Source organism: Narcine bancroftii, chromosome 10 (assembly GCF_036971445.1).
Source record: "Narcine bancroftii isolate sNarBan1 chromosome 10, sNarBan1.hap1, whole genome shotgun sequence".
In the NCBI taxonomy this organism is placed as follows: Eukaryota; Metazoa; Chordata; class Chondrichthyes; order Torpediniformes; family Narcinidae; genus Narcine; species Narcine bancroftii.
In genome coordinates this window covers 89,853,049-89,875,660 of record NC_091478.1, presented here as the reverse complement: position 1 = coordinate 89,875,660, position 22,612 = coordinate 89,853,049, and the positions used below count along the sequence as shown (strand labels likewise).

The 22,612-nt window shown below is 40.4% G+C and overlaps 1 long non-coding RNA gene across 2 annotated transcripts in view; it reads right to left on the bottom strand.

Moving 5' to 3' along the window:
• The window catches only part of LOC138744909 (uncharacterized), a 96,458-nt gene that overhangs the window by 5,639 nt on the left and 68,207 nt on the right, over positions 1–22,612 (bottom strand). The window lies entirely within an intron of this gene.

Sequence of the window (22,612 nt, the reverse complement as noted above, 5' to 3'; positions counted from 1 at the left end):
AGAGCAGACCAAATAAGGATGGCCGATTTTCTTCCCCTAGGACATTAGGGAATCACATGGGTTTTTATGAAAATCGGGTAGTTTCACGCTTGCTAGACTAGCTTTAAAAAAATACAGGTCCATATAATTAGTTGAATTTAAATTCTCCCACTGGTGTGGTGGGATTCAACTCGTGCTGCTGGATCAGAACACTGGTTGCTCTTGTAGTAAATTAACTACCACACTGCCGTTTCCACATACACCTCATCCCAGAACATGTAAGTCTGCAGATGCTGTGATTGTAGTCAAATCACATAAATGCTGGAGGAACTCAGCCAGACTTGCAGCGTCCATAGGCGGTAAAGGTAATATAACTTGTAAAAGCTTATATTACTGACGACGTTTCAGCCCTGAGCCCTTCCTCAAGGTATAAGTGGAAAAAAAGAGACAAGCATCTGAATTAAAGGCTGGGGAAAGAAAGGGCAAAGAATGGGAAGGAAAACAGTCCAGACCATCAGACAAATGGTGTTAATTGGATATGATAAGATGAAAGGTGAGAATTGATTTTGGCACCATGCAAGGAGACAGAGGGAAAAGAGTGGGGGGGGGGGGAGAGAGAGGGGGAGAGAGAGAGACTTAAAGGAAAGGAGACAGGCAAAGAAGATGGTGGGGTGGGGGTGGATGGTTAACAGAAGCTGGGGAGGTTGATGCTAATGCCACCTGGTTGGAGGGTGCCCAGATGTAAGATGAGATGTTGTTCCTCATATTTGCGGTTGGTCTCAGTCTGGCAGTGCATAAGACCATGGATAGAAATGTCAACAAGGGAATGGGACGGGGAATTGAAACGAGTGGCCACCGGGAGATCCATGCTATTGCTGTGGGCAGAGCCAAGGTGCTCAACAAAGTGTCCTTTATAAAACTAGTGCCTTGGTTCTTTTTCAACTTACTTTCCCCTTGTTCATTCCCTTCAAAGATTTATCTAGTCTCTCTTTAATTGCTCTCCATTCTAAATCATAGTTTACATTATTAGTCCTCACTTTTGCTGTCCAGGTGACTCAATCACATGTCCTAATGTTAAATGTATTTTGGTAGTTATCTACTGATTTCTATGGATGCCCTCATGTTGCTTGGTATCATCCACCTGACTACTTACTACATGTCTGAAAGATGTGGAAGCAAGTCAATTCTGTCCTGTAAATCCAGTTCCAGGACACACTGGTTCTGATACCTGCACTGACCTAGGAAAACAGACAGCAAGTGTTCCCAGTTTTCCTGTCGGATTATAGAAGCTCCATTAAGAACCGATCCTCCATTGAAAGGAGGGTCTTCCCTGGACCCAACACACTAATGCCATTGTGAAGGAAGCACATCAGCACCTCTACTTCCTCAGGAATTGGCAGAGGTTTGGTATGACACCAGAAAGCATGGAAAATTTCTACAGAGGTGTGGTGGAAAGTGTGCTGACCAGCTGCATCACGGTCTGGTATATGGACACCAATACCCCTAAATGTAAGGCCCTGCAAAAAGTAGTGGACACACCCCAAAATATTACAGGCAAAGCCCTCCCCACTATCGAGAGAACATCTACAGAGGACGTGGCTGTTGGAGAGCATCAGCAATCATGAAGGATCCACACCATCCATAAGATCACAAGATAAAGTAGGCCATTTGGCCCATCAGGTCTGCAAGTGACTCAACCATGAGCTAAATCATTCTCACATCTAGTTCCAATTTCTGGCCTTTTCCCCATATCCCTTGATTCCCTGACTAATTAGATACTTATCAATCTCCTCCTTAAACTCTCCCAATGATCGACCCTCCACAGCCGTATGGGGAAACAAATTCCATAAATCCATGTTGCTCTAGCTCCTCATCTCTGCTTTAAATGGGTACCCTCTAATTCTCAGACTGTGTCCTCTTGTCCTGGACTCACCCACCAAGTGAAACATCTTATTCACATCTACTCTGTCCAGTTCTTTCAGCATTCAAAATGTTTCTATGAGATCCCCTCTCATTATTCTGCACTCCAATGAATATAATCCAACATCTGATAAATGCTCCCTTGCATTGCCGGGATCGCAAAAATTTTCACTGAACTCTCTCTAACATCAGTGCATCCCTTCTAAGATAAGGGGGCCAAAATTGGACACAATTACTCCAAATGAGGTCCCAACAGTACCCCATTAACACCTCCTTACTCTTATACACTATTCCTCTTGAAACGAATGCCAACATAGGATTCACTTTACTGCTGATCCAACCTGATGGTCAACCTTTAGGGTATCTTGCACAAGGACCCTCTAAATCCCTATGCACTTCCGAATTTTGAATTTTCTCCCCATCTAAATAATAATCTGCCTATTCATTTCTTCTTCCAAAATATTCAACTGTACATTTCTCAACATTGTATCTCATCTACCATTTCTTTGCCCACTCTCCTAAACTGTCCAAGTCTCTCTGCAACCTTTTGGTTCCTTCAACACTTCCTGCTCCACCACCTATCTTGGTGTCATCTGCAAACTTAACCATAAAACCATTCAATCCATAATTTAAATCATTGATGTACATTGTAAAAAGAAACGGCTCCAACACTCACCCCTCCGGAACACCACTAGCAACCGGCAACCAACCAGAATAAGATCCCTTTATTCCCACCCTTTGCTTTCTGCCTATGAGCCAATGCTCCACCCAATCTAATATCTTTCCTGTATTTCCATGGGCTCGCATTTTATCAATCAGCCGCTTATGCGGCACCTTATCGAAGGCCTTTCGAAAATCCAAATACACAACATATACAGCCTCTCCCTTGTCCATCCGACGAGATCACCTCAAAAAATTCCAATAGGTTGGTCAGGCAGGATCTTCCCTTCATGAAACCATGCTGACTTGGACCTATCATGCCATGCACCTCGAGGTATTTCATAATCTACTCAGATAATATGCCAGTAATTTTATTTTTTCTGCCTCCCTCCTTTTTTAAACAATAGTAATTTCTACAATTGCAACCCTACAGTCCTCTGGAGCCATGCCAGAGTCTAGGGATTCCTGGAAAATCATTTTCAATGGTTCCACAATCTCATAACCCGTGGGTGCACCTCTTCTGGTCCAGGAGACTTATCTATCTTTAGTCCATTAAGCTTACCAAGCACTTTCTCTCTAGTAATCTTGACTGTACTTAATTCTATTCCCTGAGACTTCTGACCTCTGACCTCTGCTAATGTCTTCCACAGTGAAGACTGACACAAAATACTCATTTAGTTCCTTTGCCATCTCTTTGTTACCCATTACAATTTCTCGAGCTTTATTTTCAATTGGATCTATATCTCTACCTGTGTCTTTTACTCTTCATACATTTAAAAATCCCCTTAGTATGTTATTTTTCAACTTCCTTTCATAATTCTTTTTTTTTCTTTCTGAATGACTTTCTTTGTTTCTTTCTGTAAATTTTTAAAAGTTTCCCAATCCTCTGTTTTCCCGCTACTTTTTGCTTCCTTGTCTGCCCTCCCTTTTGCTTTTGTTTTAATCATAACTTCTCTTGTTAGCCACATTTGTGCCATTTTTCCATTCATAATTTTCTTTTTTCTTGGAATATATCTATCCTGCAACTTCCTTATCTCTAGTATAAATATCAACCAATTCTGCTCTGCCGTCCCTCCATCTAGCTTATTTTTCCAGTCAACTTTGGCTAGTTCCTCTCTCATTCCACGCTAATTCCCATGTTCCACTGAAGCATTGACACACCTGATAGTAGTTTCTCTTTTTTAAATTTGAAACTGAACTCTCATATTATGATCACTGCTTCATAAGGGTTCCATTGCCTTTAGTTCCCTAATCACCTCAGGTTTATTATGCAGCACCCAATCCAAAACCATTGATCGACTAGTTGGCTTATTGACAAGCTGCTCCAAAAAGCCATCCCATAGGCATTCTACAAACTCTCTCTCCTGAGATCCAGTACCTTCCTGACTTTCCCAATTCATTTTCATGTTAAAATTCCCCAGAATTATTTTGACATTTTCCTTCTGACATCCTTTTTCTATTTCCAGCTACCAATATCAGACTAATAGGCATGTAATTTTCTTTCGTCTACCTCCCTCCTTTCTTAAACAACAGTAATTTCTACATTTGCAACCCCAAGGATGCATGCTTAGTCCACTGCTCTACTCATTATGCACCTACGCCTGTGTGGCCTGGCACAATTCCAATGCCATCTACAAGTTTGCCAATGACAGCACTGTTGTCGGCAGAATTACAAACGGCAATGAGGAAGTGTACAAGAGGGAGATAGATCAGCTGGTTGAATGTTGTAACGACAACAACCTTACACTCAACGTCAGCAAATCCAAGGAGATGATGGTGGACTTTAGAAGGAAAGTCAGGGGAACACGACCCTGTCCTCATCGAGGGCTCAGTAGTGGAGAGGGTCAATAACTTCAAATTCCTGGGTGTAAATATCTCTGAGGACCTGTCCTGGAGCTTCCATCTTGATGGAATCTCAAAGAAGGTTTGCCGGCGGCTATATTTTATGAGGTGTCTGAGGAGATTCGGTATGTCATCGAAGACTCATGTAAACTTCTACAGATGTACCGTGGAGAGCATTCTGGCTGGTTGCATTACTGCCTGGTATGGGGGTGCCAACTCTCAGGAAAGAATATACTCCAGAGGGTTGTTAACTCAGCCTGTGACATCACAGGCACAAGACTTCACTCTAACGAGGACATCTACATGAGGCGGTGTCTTAAAAAAACAGCCTTTGTTACTGATTTTGCTGCATTTCTATTGCACAGCAAATTATCCTGTCTTTTCACCTGCCTGTCCTTTTTATCATCTTTGCTGCCCAGTATTTTTGACTTTTTTCTATTCCTCCTTCTCGACCTAACATCCTTGCTCCCTTCTCCCTGCCAACTTAGTTTAAACCCCCCCTAATAGCAATATTAAACATCCCCGCCATGATATTGGTATGCTTTGAGTTCGTGTATCCCATCTTTTTTGTATAGGCCATATCTCCCCCAAAAGAGATCTCAAATATCCTAGAATTTGAAACCCTGTACCCTGCACCAGTCTCTTAGCCACATAATCATCTGCTTAATTCTGCTATTCTTGCCTTCATTAGCACATGTCACAGGCAGAAATCCTGAGATCACTATCTTGGAGGCCCTGCTACTCAATTTTATTCCTGACATCCTTCAGCACCTCCTCTCTTTTTCTGTCTATGTCATTGGTACGCACATGTCCCAAGATTTCTGGCTAATCACCTTCTCCCCTCAGAATACTCTGGACCCGATCTGAGACATCCTGTACCCTGGCACCAGGGAGGCAACACACGTGAGTTGGAGAGATTGGGTTGAATGTTATTGACCTGCCTCATCGTGCTTCAATTTATTTCTTCCAGATATGAGGAGGCTTCCTGAGCCTTCAGAAGTATTCTGGATTCCAGATCTTGGTCCTGACAATTGCCAGGGACTTGGGTAACCCAGTGAGGATGGTCTGCCTGTAAAACATCCCAAAAGAACTGACAACTGGGAAAGCCCTGTCCCTACTCAACTGAGGGGAAGGAAGGGCAGGGGAGGGGAGAGGGTGCAAAGCGGCAAGATCTTTAGCTTTAAAGTGAACATTTATTAAAAAAGAAAAGCAATGTATTATGAGAGAATATTAAAGAGTACTGGTGATGCCACAGTTTTGTTCTCCACCGTTTTGTCTCCTTTTTGAGAAAAGATATACTGGCATTCAGGAGATTCACTTAGGCAGTACCTCTGATGAGATGAGAGGGTTGTACTATCATAAGTGACTAAAGAAATTAGATCTGCATTCTTTAGAGTTTAGAAGAATAAGCAGTATCTTATTGAAATGCACGAGATCCTTGGGGGGAATGGCAGAGTATATGTCGAGACATTTCCACCAGATGGAGAATCTGAAATGAGAATACACAGTAACAGTACTGGGTTGGGGGGTGGTGGGGGGGGGGGGTGGAGTGGGATCTTTGAAAACTGAAGGGTGTGAGAACTTCTTGCAAAGAATAGTGAATCTCTGGAACTCTCTATCCAGAGAATTGTGGAGGTTGGATCATTGGGGACATTATAAAAGGAAGTTAATGAATTTTTGTGAACTATGGGAATTGGCACAAATAAAGAGATGAGGTCTGCTGCAAATTAGCCATGAGTCTATTGAATGACAGAAGGTTTGAGGGACTGAATGGCCTTTTCCTATATTTTCTCATGTTATTGTGTCCTTATACATAATTACACATATTAAACTTGTGTGAAGGAAATTAAAGAAAAAGTAACCAATCCTCCTCTTTGCATAATAATTCCAATATTATGTCCGGAAGAATGGTGACTCCTCAGAGAATCCCCAGTGAATTTCAGCTAAATGGGACTTGGCTTCACGCAAAAGCATCGCATTGTTTGTTAGTTCAGCTGTGGAGTTATGTACATTTTTAGGGCAGCTATTCTCAAACTTTTTTTTGCCTATGAATCCCCTCAGTGAGCAGAGTCCTGAGGGGGTCATAACCAAAAAAAGGTTGAGCAAAGTTTATAGGCCCCCTTCCCTGCGAACCAGTCAAGTTGGTACTTCTCTTCTACTAACTGCATAAAAAGCCATAAAAAATATTTTGTTACATGAGTTGAAAAGATAAAAAGGAGTTTTCATATGTCATCAAAGACTGGAGAGCATTCTGACTGGTTGCATCACTGTCTGGAATGGAGGTGCCATTTTAAAAGACTACAGAGAGTTAAAAACTTGAGCATCATCAAGGACATATACAACATGCAGTGTCTTAAGAAAGCAGCCTCTATCCTCAAGGACCCACACCACCCAGGCCACGCCCTCTTCACTCTGCTGCCACCAGGAAGGATATACAAGAGTCTGAAAACAACCACCCAGCGGTACGAAAACAGCTTCTTCCCCTTTCCATTTGGATTCCTGAATGGTAATTTTCTCTTCTTTTTGCAGTACAGGAATTTATTTATTTTTAAATGTAATTTATAGCAATATGTTCACCTGTAATCCTGCTAGAAATCATCAAAATTCATGACATATTCATTGCAATAAATTCTAATTTCTACTTAAATATGTCTCTCCCCCTCCCCCCCAACCCACAGGGGCAGAAAGGTGACCGTAGGTGGATTGTTTTATGGGTTTTATTAAAGGAGCCCAAATATGAGGTTAGTACAGTAAAGTGGTGTTGAGGTAAATGATCAACCAGGATATCTTGAATGGCAGAGCAAGCAAGTGGGATGGAATGGCCTATTCCTGTTTTACTTCCTATCTTATTTTAATTTATTAAAATTTTTAAATTTAGACATACAGCATAGTAGCAGGCCATTTGGCCCACAAGTCTGTGCTGCCCAATTTACACCCAATTAACTTACAACCCCGGAACTTTTTTGAACAGTGGGAGGAAACCTGAGCCCCCAGGGGAATATCCATGCAGACATGGGGAGAACGTACAAACTCCTTACCGTCAGCGAGGGATTCAAACCCGGTCCCAATTGCTGACGCTGTGAAGGTGTTGCATTAACTGCTATGCCAACTGTGCCGCCCTAATGTTAGATGAGCAATTGGAACTGAATAGTTTACTGGATAACAGCAAATATTGGGGTTTGTGGGGAACTACAATTCATCCAAAAAGCTAGCATATGAATAAAAAGTTCCTGCAAGTCCATATATTAGAATACCTCTCATGGAACCAGCACATCAAGGTATCAAGTTGTCACTGTGGATTGATTGACAGCCTGATTTGCCTATTTTGAGAACACTAATAAGAACCAGAACACTTTCAGTCTGCTTCACTAATCCAAAAGACAATAACTGATACTATCATGGCCTCTTTTCATCTCTCTCATTTTATCCTTTGCATCTCAATTATCTGTCAGTCTCCACAAAAGTATCATGCTTTGTGCTACCCATGCCAATATCAGTCCCAGTATCAGTTACCAGAACTTGCAACGTATAAAACTCAAGCTAAATTATCACCCAAAGTGCCAAAACAAGAAATGTTATGGGGCCCAAAGTCGGAGGCAATATTTGCCAGTATTTTTAAATGTGGGAGAGAAATGCAGACTGACATTTTAGTGAATGATATGCAATTTGCTGCAGATGCCTGGATCCCACTGTGCTATCAGAGTTCAGACTGTCAAAGGGTTTTACAAGGTAATTGCTCCTACAACATAATACTTGCTTAACAGATTTCATAATGCCCAGATCCATTCCATGTACATGAAGGATCATGGCTAAAGTTCTTCAAGACCCAGCCACCAGGAGGAACATCATCTTCCAACGATTTATCAGGTGCATTGTTCATAACTTTCCATCCATGAAAGAAACGGAAAAGGAAAAACACATAAAGATTTCACGAACAGGGAAACCACCAATCATGTGTGAATTATGAACCATGTTCCACTTATTCAATCTATCAAGCAAAGGGGGTCATATAACAGATGGTTCAAATCTTCAGCAGACTAGTCATTGCCTGATAAATGTGCATCCATGTTTTCTTTGGTTGAAGTATGACCAAGATAAAGAATGATAGATATTTAAATATTAAAGGTGATACAAGGTTCATGTAGGAAAGTGGTTTTGAGATAAATAATCCTGAATAATAGGACAAGCAAATAGGATTGAATAGCCTGTTCCTGCTCTTAATCCTTAAATATATATTTGTTGAAATGTTAGCAGTGCAATTACACCTGGGTAATTTGCTGGATAACAGAGCAAATTTTGGTGTATGGGGGTAGAGTGTTCATCCAATATCTCTCCTGGAACCAGCACATTAAGGCATCTGTGAAGAAGGCACATCAATGCCCCTAAGTTCTAAGAAATCTAAGGAGATTTGTCATGTTGTTGAATACTCTATCAGACTTCTGCAGGTGCACTGTGGAAAGTATACTGACTGTTTGCATCACAGCCGGGTTTGGTAATTCAAGACCCTAAGAATGGAGAAGGCTGCAGAGGGTAGCCAACATTGCCTGGTCCATCACAGGATCTGATCTCCCATCATTGAAAACCTGTGAGGCTCTACTTCAAAAAGACACCCAATATCATAAAGGACTCCGTCACCCTGCTCACAAACTCTTCTCCCTGCTGCCATTGGGAAGAAGGTACAGAAGATTGAAGCTGGTATCTCTAGGTTCAAGAACAGTTTTCTTTTTCCAATGGGTATCAGGGTCTTGAATCTCCCCTTATTACACTAATCACAAATTACTCCAACAATGGAAACTATTGTATTCTTTTTGAGTTTTTGTTTGTCAAAGTTAAATAATGAAGTCAATGTTCAAATTTATCACCACATACAACCCTGAGATTCTTTTTACCTGCGGGCCAGGCAGAATTTCTACTTATCGGTAATGCAAACAAACTGCACTCAAGAAAAAGACACTTATACAAAAGAAAGAAATGTAAACAAACTGACAGTGCAAAATAGAAAATAAATATTCAATAATAAATAAAGTGCAAAAGTAAAAGTCCTTAAATGAATCTCTGATTGAGTTTGCTGTTGAGGAGTCTGTTGATGGAGGGGTAGCAACTGTTCCTGAACTGGTGGTGTGAGCCTTGTTGCACTTACACCTCTTTCCTGATGACAGCAACGAGAGCAGAGCACGTCCTGGGTAGTGGATTTCTGAGGGCAGTGTTCCATATAGATTTTCTCAATGGTCAAGAGAGTTTTACCTGTAATGTACTGGGCTGTGTCCACTACCATTTGCAGGGCTTTCCACTCAGAGATATTGGTGATCTCTTACCAAGCCATGATGTTTGGCTAGTTCTCACCACACAAAGATAATTTCAACAAAATCCAAACCTATGCCTTTTGGATTTGTTTTATATTTTTGCTTGGAAAATAAATAATTACTGTTTGCCTTACCCACTGCAGTTAGACAAATAAATAGATAATCATTGTTGTATCAACAAATCTGTTCTGCCAACAATAGTTATTTTTTTAATTCTCAGTATGATTTTTTAAAAGTTGTGTGATCAGCTTTCTGTCTATCTTTATCATCTGACTAATACTCACAGCCACCTTCAGCTCTCAAGATTAAACAACGCTCTTCCCCTGACAAAGTTAATGCTGTTCCAGCAAGAACATGAGGGCTGATTGGCCTCCTGTGTTGTAGATTATTATAATGACACAAGTTTCTCAGGTTCCTGCTTCAGACTCTTTTGAAATCACTTGAAACAAACATAATTATTGCTATAGCCTGAGGAAATAATACTTGGGTTGTTCCATTGAAAGAATCATGTCAATATATGCTGGGATTTTTCAAGCAACATACATCTATTCATAAAATATTAAGGCTGTCTTCTGTTTACTAACAACACCAATCCCGACGGTGATATAGGCATTGCATTTGCCATCTTGGTGAGCAACGACCACATGAACGTCTCATGATTTAGTTCAGCATGTTGGGTGGCTCTTCCCTTGTGCTTGAACCAGATTCCTATTGGTAGATGAGTGGACCACACTGTGTTACTGGCCACAATACAGAATGACAGATAGAATGCAGAAAGCATACTCGTACGCCCCTTTTCCACTGGTGGCCTGTCCCAGGAATTAACTGGAAATTTACTGAGACAGGGTCCAGTAGAAAAGGAACACTGTCCGAACACTAGTATCAATTGACGTCATTTTGTGCCAGGGATTAACTGCCTCTATCCCTGGTGTTTGGTGACGACGGCATGCTGATAAAACCAGTGGAAAAGGAACAGCAGAAAGTCACCCGTTTTCAGTTGAAGGTAAAACACTCTAATCCCTAGGTATGAGCGTGTTCAGTGGAAAAGCAATTGGTGTCCCAGTTAAGGATGGCCCAGTGGAAACGGCACAAAGGGCTTCTTATCCCAGGACACTGGACAACCCATTAACTAGGATACCAGTGGAAAAGGGGCTTATAGTGTAAAAGCACGAGCAATTTTAAAGACAGCATTTAAAGTTGAATTTCCCAACCAATCCTCTGAATGTCTTTGGATGAAAGGGTTGCACATTGTTCACCTCGAGAACAAAAATGAATGCACATCATTAACATATCACTGAACTATTGCAGCCATAAGTGGTTCAGGATGACTGCCCTGCAGCATCACAGGGATCTGAGACTGCAGTAGCTGGAAACATACGTACCTGTTTCTTCTCACTTTCTCCAAGTTTGCTGCTCCCATTCTCCATTACCACCTCTAGTGGGGAAGTCATAGGACCGAAAATCTTCTCCTACCCTAAACTGGTGCAGATTGCTAGGTGAATTGGTCACCAGTAAACTGCCTCTCGTGTGTGGGGAAGCAGTGGAAGCTGAAAGGAGTTGATGAGAATGTGAGGAGAATAAAGTAGGAGGGGTGAATGTGTGCTTGATGCCTGGCATGGGCTTGATAGGGTAAAAGGCTGGCTTCCGGACTGAATCTCTCCATGACTCTTGTGATATGATGAGCTTTCATCATAAATTGGCCTTCCTCATCCACTAATGGTCCGGTTACTATGCTCTGTATGTCTATCCAATGCCAGGCACCTCTCTTTCTTCTGTAATGCATGACTGAGAATGAAATTAGAGTTATTTAATGCCTGCTACACTTTTAGTTAAAGAACACTCAGCATTTAAACATCTTGAAGACTTGTCACAACCAAGATTGAAGATTTGTAATTGAGTGAGATTCCCTAAAGGGATTCTACACCAAGCGGCTGGAAAAGCCTTTATTATTTAACATGGGAAGCGAACTTATAATGCAAGTTGGCAATTAAAATGTAAAGGGATTCTACAGTTCCCTGAGGGAAAGTTGTCTCACAGGGAGTGCACTCTTGAGACTTGGATACCACACTGCAGCCATAATAGCACTTCCAAACTCACAGAGTCAGAGGCTGACTCCAATTTTGCAGACAGGAACCTCTTGTTCTGAAATTTCCAGGGAGAGAACACAATTACTGAACTTCAATGGCATTCGTTTTCTATCGTCAAACCAAGTGTTTCTCCCATTCAAGCTCACTGCTCATTCACAGTGCTTCTTAGCTCAAAGTTTCTAATGCATTGAGCCTTCCCCCATCACTTCTAGCCTTTCTCTATCGGATTTGTTGCTCCTGGTGATGACCCTGAGGTAGGATTTGGCTTGGTTAGACCTGCTTCAGTATTGGTATCCCCACTTGACTCAAAGGTTGACTGGCTCAAACCTATCACCCTTCCATCCATTTTCTTTCAGTCTCCACCCTATCGCAAACATTCTCTTTGCTCTCCCCGATACCCGCCACAAATCTACAATTTTTTTTCTTATTTCTTTTTTTCTCCCCAGACCTGATGACAGGTCATAAACATGAAACATTTGTTTTGTTTTCCTTGCCACGGATGCTTCCTGACCTTCTGAGTAATTCTAGCATTTTCTATTTGAATGCCCCCTCACAGTTAGTGGGGCTGTTTCTGTTTATAAGGGGCTCCTTCAAGGGCAAGAGATTAGTGATCTTGGTGAAGATAAAAACAAAATGGAGGGTGGAAATTTATGGTCTAAGAAAAAGCAATGTTAATGTTTGCTGATCTGCATGAAGAAGGTGTAGGTAAAGGGAGAAAGAGGGCACTTATGTATCAGCAAGTCATTGAATTAAATATGGTGCTCTTTCCAAGTCTCAAACTATAATCCTATTGTTGGCAGGAGAGCCAATTTGACGATCAATTTCAAACTATTTGACTATTAGAAAATTACATTTAAATTTTTAAATTAAGACATACGTACAGGAACAGGCCCTCCCAGCCCAGGAGTTCGTGCTGCCCAATTACACCCAATTGACCTACAACCTGCGGTATGTTTTGAACAGTGGGAAGAAACCGGAGCTCCCAGAGGAAACCTATTGCAGACACAAGGAGAACACGTAAACTCCTTACAGAGAGCATTGGAATTGAACCCCGGTCCCAGTCCCGATCCCTGGCATTGTAACAGAGTTGCACTAACTACTACACTAACCGTTCCACCCAGTGTTAAATTATTTATTGTATTAGATTATTTATTGATGAACAAGGTAGTAGATTAATTCCATATTATTGTCTCCCCCCTGTCACTTTGTGAGGCACTGCAGACAGGTTTCAGGTGCCACTACAAAATGATATGGAACAGCTACTTCCCACGGGCAGGGCGAATGCTGAATGACCAAAGGAACTGCTCATACTAACCATCCAAGACCCTAATACTTACGAAGCAATGTTTATTTATTTATTTGTATATACAACCACTTGTCCTGCATGTGCATTATTTATCTGTATGCATGCTATGTCCGGTGGTGTGACTGCATGTTTCGTCCGGTTGTACTTGTGCGGAGAACACTGTTTTGTTGGGTTGTACTTGTGCAATCAGTTGACAATAAACTTGACTTGATTTGAAGAACACCAAAACTTTAAGTTCACCACTAGTCCTGTTTGCAGTTTCTGTAAATTGAACAATGTTGCATTGTTGATTCAAGGTCCAGGAACAATCTGGTTCTCATTCAAGTACTTCTGGTTCTGAATTCCTCAGGACAATTAATATAATCCACTTATAACTTGGCACTTTTCACCTTTATATTTGAAAGGCAGTTGATATTAACCACTGTAAATGGGCAGTCACCCTTGCCTATAAATCCTCATCTGGCCCAGACTGCCTTGCAGCTGTAAAAACCTGTGACGTTTCCAAACAACTTTGCAGTTGGAAGAATTATTCCAAACAATTCACACCTATTTGACGAATATGAAAATAGTATATCGCTGATCTAATTTTATTGATGTTCGTTTCCTTGAAATACAATTACAATGACAGAAATCATTCTTCCCTGTATTCTTTAATACTGATCCCACAAGACTCTAAATGTGTCATAATCTCTGTAACATTAAACTTTGGTAGGACTTTGTATGGCATGGCAATCCTCAGCCATGATAGTGAGATTTAAAAAGAAATGTCTATATTGACAAAGGCATTAAACATCCACCTGAATCATCTTGCAGAGCCCAGTTTGATGGAACTGGGAAGGCCTGTCAAGTCAAGTCTTGTCACCCTTATTTATCGTTCATACCATGCTTGCACGGTAAAGACGAGATAGTGTTTCTCCAGGACCATGGAGCATATTTACATAAATAAAAGTATTAAAATATTAATACATATACAGTAACAGTCCATGTTCTGTGAATTCAGGAGCCTGATGGTTTGGGGAAAAAAGCTGTTGCCCAATCTAGATGTTAGGGTCCGATTACTACGATACCTCCTACTAGTTGGCAGAAGGGAGAATAGTTTACATGAGGGGTGTGTGGAGTCCCTCACAATGTTTATTTCACCTGCATCGAGTGCAGATGTCCTTCATGATAGGAAGAAATCCCCCAAAGATCTTTTCCACTGACTTCACTATCCTCTGCAGGGTCTTTCAGTCCGAGGTGCTACAGCTTCCAAAACAGATGGTGATGCAGTTGCACAGGATGCTCTCAATACATCCTCTGTACAATGTAGTGAGGATGGAGCATGGGAGATGAACTTTCCTCAGCCTTTGCTGGAAATAGAGGCGTTGCTGGGCTTTCTCGGCTATGGAACTGGTGTTAATGGACCAGGTGTCATTCTCTGCCATGTGCACTCCAAGTAACTAGACACTCTTAATGATCTCAATGGTCAAACCATCAATGGCCAATGGAACATGGATCCCCGGGCCCTCCTGAAGTCGACAACCACCTCTTTTGTTTTATTAACGTTCAGATACAGGTTGTTGGCTCTTCACCAGTCCGTTAGTGACTGCATCTCATCTCTGTACACTGACTCCTCATTCTTACGAATAAGGCCCACCACGGTCGTTTCGTCAGCGGACTTGATGCCATGGTTCAAGCTGTGTTTAGCTGCTCCGTCATGAGGCAGCAGAGTGAACTGCACTGAACTAAACACGCAGCCTTTGGGGGGCCTCCGTGCTCAATGTGATGGGCTTGGAAGTGCTATTACCGGTCTGAACTGCCTTAAACAGCTTGGATCTTGCAATAGCTAGGGCTATCTTGTTGTCTGCTCTGAAGGCAGCATCTCAGTTCCTCAGCAGCACATGCACCTCCACGGTCATCCGTGGCTTCTGATTAGAGTGAGAAATGATGGTCTTGGGCACAATGTCATCATCAGTAGGCTTACTGATATAGCTGGTCGCTGATGCCGTATACTCCTCCAGATTGATGCAGTTGCCACCGGTTGTTGCTTCCTTGAACATGTGCCAGTCAGTGCGCTCAAAGCAAAGCAGTCTTCACGTGCATGAATGGCCCCCGTTGGCCAGGTTTTAACCTGCTTCCAAACAGGTCTGGAGCATTTGATGAGTGCTCTGTATGCTGGGATTAGCATTACAGTGATGTGGTCTTGAGCATCCAAGATGCGAGTGGGGGGTCTGCCTGATACATGTCAGAAATGTTAGTATACACATTCTCCAATGTGTTCACCTCTCTCATTGGAAAGTCCACAAACTGATGGAATTTAGGTAGCTCCATTATGTGAAGAAGACAAATAGATTAGCGATTGCTAAGGTGAGATACATTTCACATTTGCACCACTCTTAGTGAGACATAGCCTTGTCGATGCGAACTAAGGAAGGTGCCATATACCTAGCCTTGAGTTGGACACCTGTCAAAAGCAACATGCAATTTATAACCCATTCAACAACATTCTATGAATTATTCAGACTAAATTAGAGATTATGGTAAAAAGATAGTATTACTGTAACTGATCATTCTTCTGGGATATTTGCTAACAAACTTAAGCTCAATACAATTATTTGGAGAAAGATTGGGCTAAACTATCACTTGGGTTAACCCTCATTAAAATTTGCAATAGAAAAAATGTATCACTGAATTGTTATAAATTATTGGGAAGTTTTTACATTTACTTTCTGGAAATATTTTGCGTGTTTAAAGCAGACCTTTTGAAAGGTAAAAACATAATTCAACATACTTGTACTTAATTAAGTACTTAATTCAACAGAGAACATGACAGTACAGTGCAGGCTCACTGGCCTACGAAGTTGTGCCTACCTGTGTAATCCTACTCCACAACAATGTGATCCTTCCCTCCCTCCCACCCATAACCATTTTTTTGGATGTAATCCTGTTCAACCAATAACAGGAAGTTTGACATAAAAGTTCAATCAAAAATATTATCCTACTTATTTACTTGCATGGGAAGGACCACCTTTGATGCACTTCAATAACGGGAAAAATAATTTCCTCGAAGCATCTATGCTTTGCAGGTCATAGGCAAGGCATTATAAAATGTGTTGTTCTGTGCAACCTGTGAAATTAAATAAGAAAATTAAAAGATAAATTTAATCTGATAAGGATTATTTGTCAAGCAACAATGACAATATTTTCCTTCAATAGTGTGTCAAGGTCACGTGTTCATTCCTCGCTGGGGCCTCATTTCTGTGAGGGGCGCTTGACAAAGTGGCGACTCTCTCTCCTCATTACAGCGGACCAAGTTAAAGGATTTCATGTATGCTACATTCTAAATGCAGTATTAGGTGACAATAATGGAACATTTACCTTTACCTCCCTCTTCACTGAGGATTGATCCATTCAAAAGGAATTTACAACCATAATATCATCAGGGATTGGCAGAGCTAATGCAACGCACATGGCAATTGAGGCAATGGTTACAAAGATCACCTAATTCAACACTATTTTTCCAGAAGAACCACACGCACGCAAATGATGCTACAATCACCTAAAGACAATTGTTATTTTGGCAGGTTTGCCAAGTACTTAAAATGACTTGTTAAAATAGCCAGAATCAAGAGAAGTGATAAGCATCGGTTTGTTAATAAATTATTCATCAGCTTGAATTGATTATTGGTTGAATAATTGTTAAAAGTCCTTAATCATTACCCTTTCAAGTAATTTTACTAACTACAGTTGTTGTGGACAGTCTTATGGGATATTAGCTCAAGTGTGACCTAATCTTAATGGGATTTGTGATGGAAGTTTAAACAGACCAGAGTTACAATTGATTATTAATCAAATACCTAAATAATTACTCCAGCCCTGTTGGACATAGCTAATTTTTTTCAATAAGTACATGTGTTAACAATTTTTATTAAATATAGAACAGAGGAGGTGTAGGCTTTCAGATTCGTGAAAAATAAATATAGTAGATGGTACTGGGAAAGTGCTGCAAGTAAAAACAAATGGCTATATAAGGAGCAAGCAGAAATGAAACACTGAGTTTCAGGCAGTTCCTCTTGCCTCACAGAGCAGTTGTAAACAGAAGAGACTCAGATGATCCCTGAAGGTTAGGCCTGAAAGGAGCTCCATTGGTTCCCTCACGTTTGTGCTGTCTATGTTTTAATATTTTATGCCGTTGTCTATGTTCGTGTGAAGTGCCAAACATCATTTATGTTTCAGTCCAATCTTAAATGGAGCCCTGAGTACTTCAAACTGCTGAATGCAGCCGGAATTCCAAAATCATATGCAAATGGCGGCTTGTGGCGAGAGTGCAAAGAATGAATTAAATGCAGGTTTTGTGTACTCATTTTTGACTGTCATGTTATCCCCAACATAACTAACTGATTTGTGATGTAGAAGAATTTGAAATATGAGTGAGATTTAATCCACTTTGCAGAGACAGTGATGTGTTTGAAGTCAATTGGTGAGGATACTATGGGGAATTAGGAGTCAAACATATCTGCTCATTTTTGAAGCTTATGTTTCTATTCACATTCCCTGCACTGAATAATTTGTTATTAGTCTCATGATAAAACTTGTTTTTGTATCCCCCCCCCCCCCCCCCCCCACAATCATGTTGTTCTGAGTCCAAATTCAATGTGCTAATTTTGATAACCACAGCCATCAAAGTGTTACACTGCCTAAAATGGTGGTCTGAAATGTGATATACATCTGGATTACTGCATAAACACAAAGGCTGCCACAACTGGATGCTTCCAAATTTACTTCACGTAAATATTATGTTTGTGGGAAAGAGGAGGCTACTGATATGTCACTTGTAGACGTGGTTTTGTGAGGCATTTGAGATTTATTTTATATTTAAGACATGCCATGCGGCTTTAAACCTCAACATGAAAAAGCTAGAAAAGACAAGGAATTCAATGAGGATGCTCAGTCCAAATGAAATCAACAGGATTTATGTGAACAAATTCCCAGATGATGAATAACAAAGACAAGGGTAGTTTACAGCCTTTGATATGTTTCTGCTAGATTAAACCTCAGTGGGATTTTTTTTACCCTATGGCTTTTGTCTCTGTTCCTTTCTCTGTGTGCTCAATGACCCCAGTGGTGTGTATTTGACTTGTGACCCCAAATTTACTTATAAAATAAAACCTCTCTGACCAGAATGCACACCAATGAACCACGAGATCATGATTATCCGATTGTTTTCTTTACTTGGCCTTCATGGCATTTACTATCCTCCTCCAATGGGGGTGTGAGTTAAAGTCCCAAAGGAATTTTACTTGCTTTCACACACGGGCTGATAGCCCAATTTATCAACCCTTTGAGTTAATTTGTTCTAGATCTTCTGTAGGGATGGTGGAATTTGCTAGGTGGATGAATATTTTGAAGATTTTATGTCCTACAAACTAAAAATGTGTTGTTTCTTCACAGGTATTTTTAAATAGCCACTTACTATATTGCAACAAAATGAAGCAAGAAATTTCCAACAAAGAGCACATAAAGTAAATCTGCTATTTTTTACACAAGTGATCTTAGTATTTGTACCCACTATCTATTTAAGAGGAATTTTATACTCAAAACTTAAGTCCCACACATTGAATAATATGCTATTATCTACAGTCAGTCAAAAAATGGACCCAACAAATATATCCACTGCACATAAATAGTAAGTGTTATTTAAACATCTTTCTTGACAAACATGATTAGCGTAGCTGTTTGCGCAACACTGCTACAGCGCCAGAAACTGGGACACAGATTGGAATCCCGCACTGTCTCTAAGGAGCTTATATATTCTACCCATGTCTACGTGGGTTTCCTCCGGGTGCTCCGGTTTCCTCCCACCATTCAAAACATACAGGGGTTGTAGGCCAATTGGGTGGCATGGGCTCCTGGGCTGGAAGGGCCTGTTATCGTACTGTATGTCTAAATATAAAAATTTTAAATGCTCTTGATACGATATTCAAATGGATTTCCATGAGTTGCTCTTGATTACAGTTTTAGGAGTTATATTATTATTTATATCTTCAATTTATCATTGAAGATAATTTCATTTTAATTGTCATTACAAACATTTAATAACAGAGATTAGTATCTTGCCAATAAATAGAAATAATACTTCTGTAATCCTGCAATTGTTTTTTTTTAAAATAGAACATCAGAAATAAATTTTGAATTGGTTAGAATAATTTTCCCTCTTCCTTAATTACACTTTTTTGATATACTCCCATTCACAAGGTGTGATGAGTTGTCCCTCATTACTTTAACAGCTGATAAAAATCAAGTAACATGCTTACACTGTGAAATTTTACATGCTATTTGCCCTCAAATAACCTCTGATTATTCCAGAACAACAGCTGAAAACATTAAACTAAAAGAAGGAAGTTTTGAAACTTCTCATGTTTATGCCATCTCTGATAGAACCAATTTGCCACATAGAAATTGACTGAAATTGCGCCAAATAAATAATTGTCAAATTTTGGCCCTACTCACAAGGACCCAAAGATTCTGAGCAACTGCAAAAACCAAGAACATCTACAATGGAATTCCCATTTCTCACAAAGGACAAAGAGGAGATTGGTCAAGACTAAATAAAGAAGGGCAGTCAAAAGTTCTCAGAATTAAATAGAAGCACTATATCTCACAGTTCCATATTAAAATTCGATTATGATAATGTAGACTAGTGGCTTTCCTGCTGAATGATTGATTTGTAAAATTCACAGGACTTTATCCAATACTGTACTGGAATTTGTTAATTAGTTATCGTTTCCATAAGCAAAGAATCACCTGTGCGTCAGCACTGTTTTTATGCTTTTTTACTGGCAATAATGTGTTCTCATTGCCAAGATAGAATTTCATCACAGCAATGTTTTCCACTCGGCAAATTAAGCCTCTCAGCTAATTCAAGCCACTTCTTTTGACTGTCAATTTCTTCTGAAGCTCAATGGGTACTCACTTGTTCTGCGTTGAACCACATTGCCCTTTTTTAGGAGGAGTCTGAAGAGGAAATGTGGTGGAATTCCATTTGTTTTTACTGTGTATATACTCTTCACAGATGAGTTTTTTCGACCAATTTTTCAGGTCAAATTTGGGGGTATTGACTTCACACTGGTCATACTTTTGACTGCAGTTAGTACCTGCATTGTTTTAGGCATCAGGAGCTCAGAAGGCCGGGACCATGTGGTAAGTCCATGTTCGGGATGTTGGGAGCTCGAAGGGGCAGGCAGTCGGGGCCTAGTTAGGAGTCTCTGGCCAGGTCGTCAGGAGCTCTGGTGGCCAGGCGGGAGGCCGGGGAGGGGCAAGGATCCTCTGTTGCGGCATCAGGAGCTCTGATTGGCAGACAGTCAGGATGTTGGGAGCTCGGATGGGCAGGTGGTTGGATGGGCAGGAAGTTGACTTTTACATGGGTCTTATGGAAAATGCAATTTTTGGGCCAAAAAGATGAGGAGGGGGGAGGTTCGACTATTATACAAGATTAACTATTACACAAGTATAAATGGTATTTTTCCTTGACCCTCTTGAACTATAGTCCTCATTGTAACTCTCTTGTCAAATCAGTGAGCCACTGATTTGATTCTTCAGAGGGCAAGGGATAAGGAGTATGCATCATATATTTTCCCTACACTGGCTTGGAATGCCCATCAATTTGCATGTCTTCTTATTGAGGGGAAGACCTTGCACCCATAGCTGCCTAGGCTTGCAAGCAGGTACTACTGAGAACAGCACACAGAGAGTTCTGGACAGCTGGTCAGAGCCAATTCAGTCCCCTTGGCCAAAACTTCTCAATTTGGAAAAGGTATCTGGTGAGTCTTCACCACATGAACCTAATGGAAGAACAATAGGTCCATTCTAATGACTGATAGAGCAGAGATGCTACTTTGATTAAATAGGCTTAAATGTTTTCAAATGTGTACATTTCAAGTCTTATTTGCAGCCAAATTTAATTTTTAAAAAATATTTTTCATTTTACCAGACTTTGAATGAGTTTGAATGACAGAGCTAATTAAAACATTCAATTACAATGACAGCTTTTAATGGCTGATCAAATCCTCACCAGCTGTCAAAGCCATTCTGTCAGTGCAGCCACCAGGCCCTGTACTCTGCTGCCCAGGGCACACAGCCAGTGACCTCAGGGTACTGGATGTTCTTCCTTGACACTTGTTTGAAGTATAACATAATTTGTGGAATTTTCTCAGTGCTTACAACCTAACGTTGGCACAAATTGTACTGGCAATCATGGAAAATCAATTGTCAATTCTCACCAACTGCTCATGTTTTGCCTGGAAAAAAAATTGAATTCAACATTGGAAATCATCTCGATACACAGCAGAACTGGCTTTAAGCCTCCCTATGAGTGTAAAATGACTATCTTGGAGGTACCAAAACTGTTTGTGATAAATTCAATCAAATTGCTGTTTCCAACAACGTAAAAATTGTAAGAAATTGTCTTTCAGGCATTTATAAAATAGCTCATTGCAACAATGTATATAAAACTGATGGGAAGGGCCTACATCATGTGCCTCATTGCTCTAGAAACAAGTGGACCTATTTGTTCAAAGTAGAAAAAAAAGAAGGAAATGTGATTTTCAATTTACTGCAAACACAACAATGAAGAACAAGGAAGACTTCATTTACGTAGAACTTCCACCATGGCAGGATGAACCTGTGGTAATTTTGCCTTGCCTGCAGGAAATAGCATCTCAGGGTTGTAATTGATGCCATGTATGTACACTGATAATAAATCTGACTTCTGGAATAAATCGGAAATCTGAAATGAACAAAAGTACTTGATAACCAATGAGGAATTCCTTGCGATGTAAATTGGATACATGAATCTCAGCAAATTATTCTGTGCCCAATGAAAGACCATCTGAACGTTGATGAATTTGATTGAGGGTTAAACTTGGGATGGGACACTTGGTGATAACATCTGCTCTCCTTCAAATAAAATACCTAAGGGTGACTTTGATTCCGAAACCCTTGTGAATGCAAAATGCAGTTTATCTTTCTGCTCTCCTCAAGTAACATAATTTGAATGTAATCTATGGGATTCTAAATAAAATGCACCTTTACTCACATCTCCTGAACACAAATATACAGAATATGTGGGGGTTCAGGTTAATGTTTGTTCTATTTTGTGCCTTCAACAAAATAGATGAATTGTTTTACTTTGGAATATCGCAATGACAACTGTCGTTCATTAAAACCTGCTTTTATGTAACAAGAGGCTGCTTGCAGAGTTCCTTCAGGAAATCAGTTCTGCTTACAATCTTCAAACTCCACATGGGAAAAGAATGTATAAATTACTATTGGTTCAAATTATGAATAGTAAATTCATGTTAAGAGTGAGTAATAAAAATACTTTAAAACAACACATTTCCTTTCCCCGATAACAGTGGGGGTGAGGTGGGGGTGGAGGGAAGGGGATAAAGGCTACAACAACATCACTGCATCAAAATGGTTCACAGCAGGCAATGTGTGCTCTCATGTAGTCTATAATACACAAACAGATTCTGCCA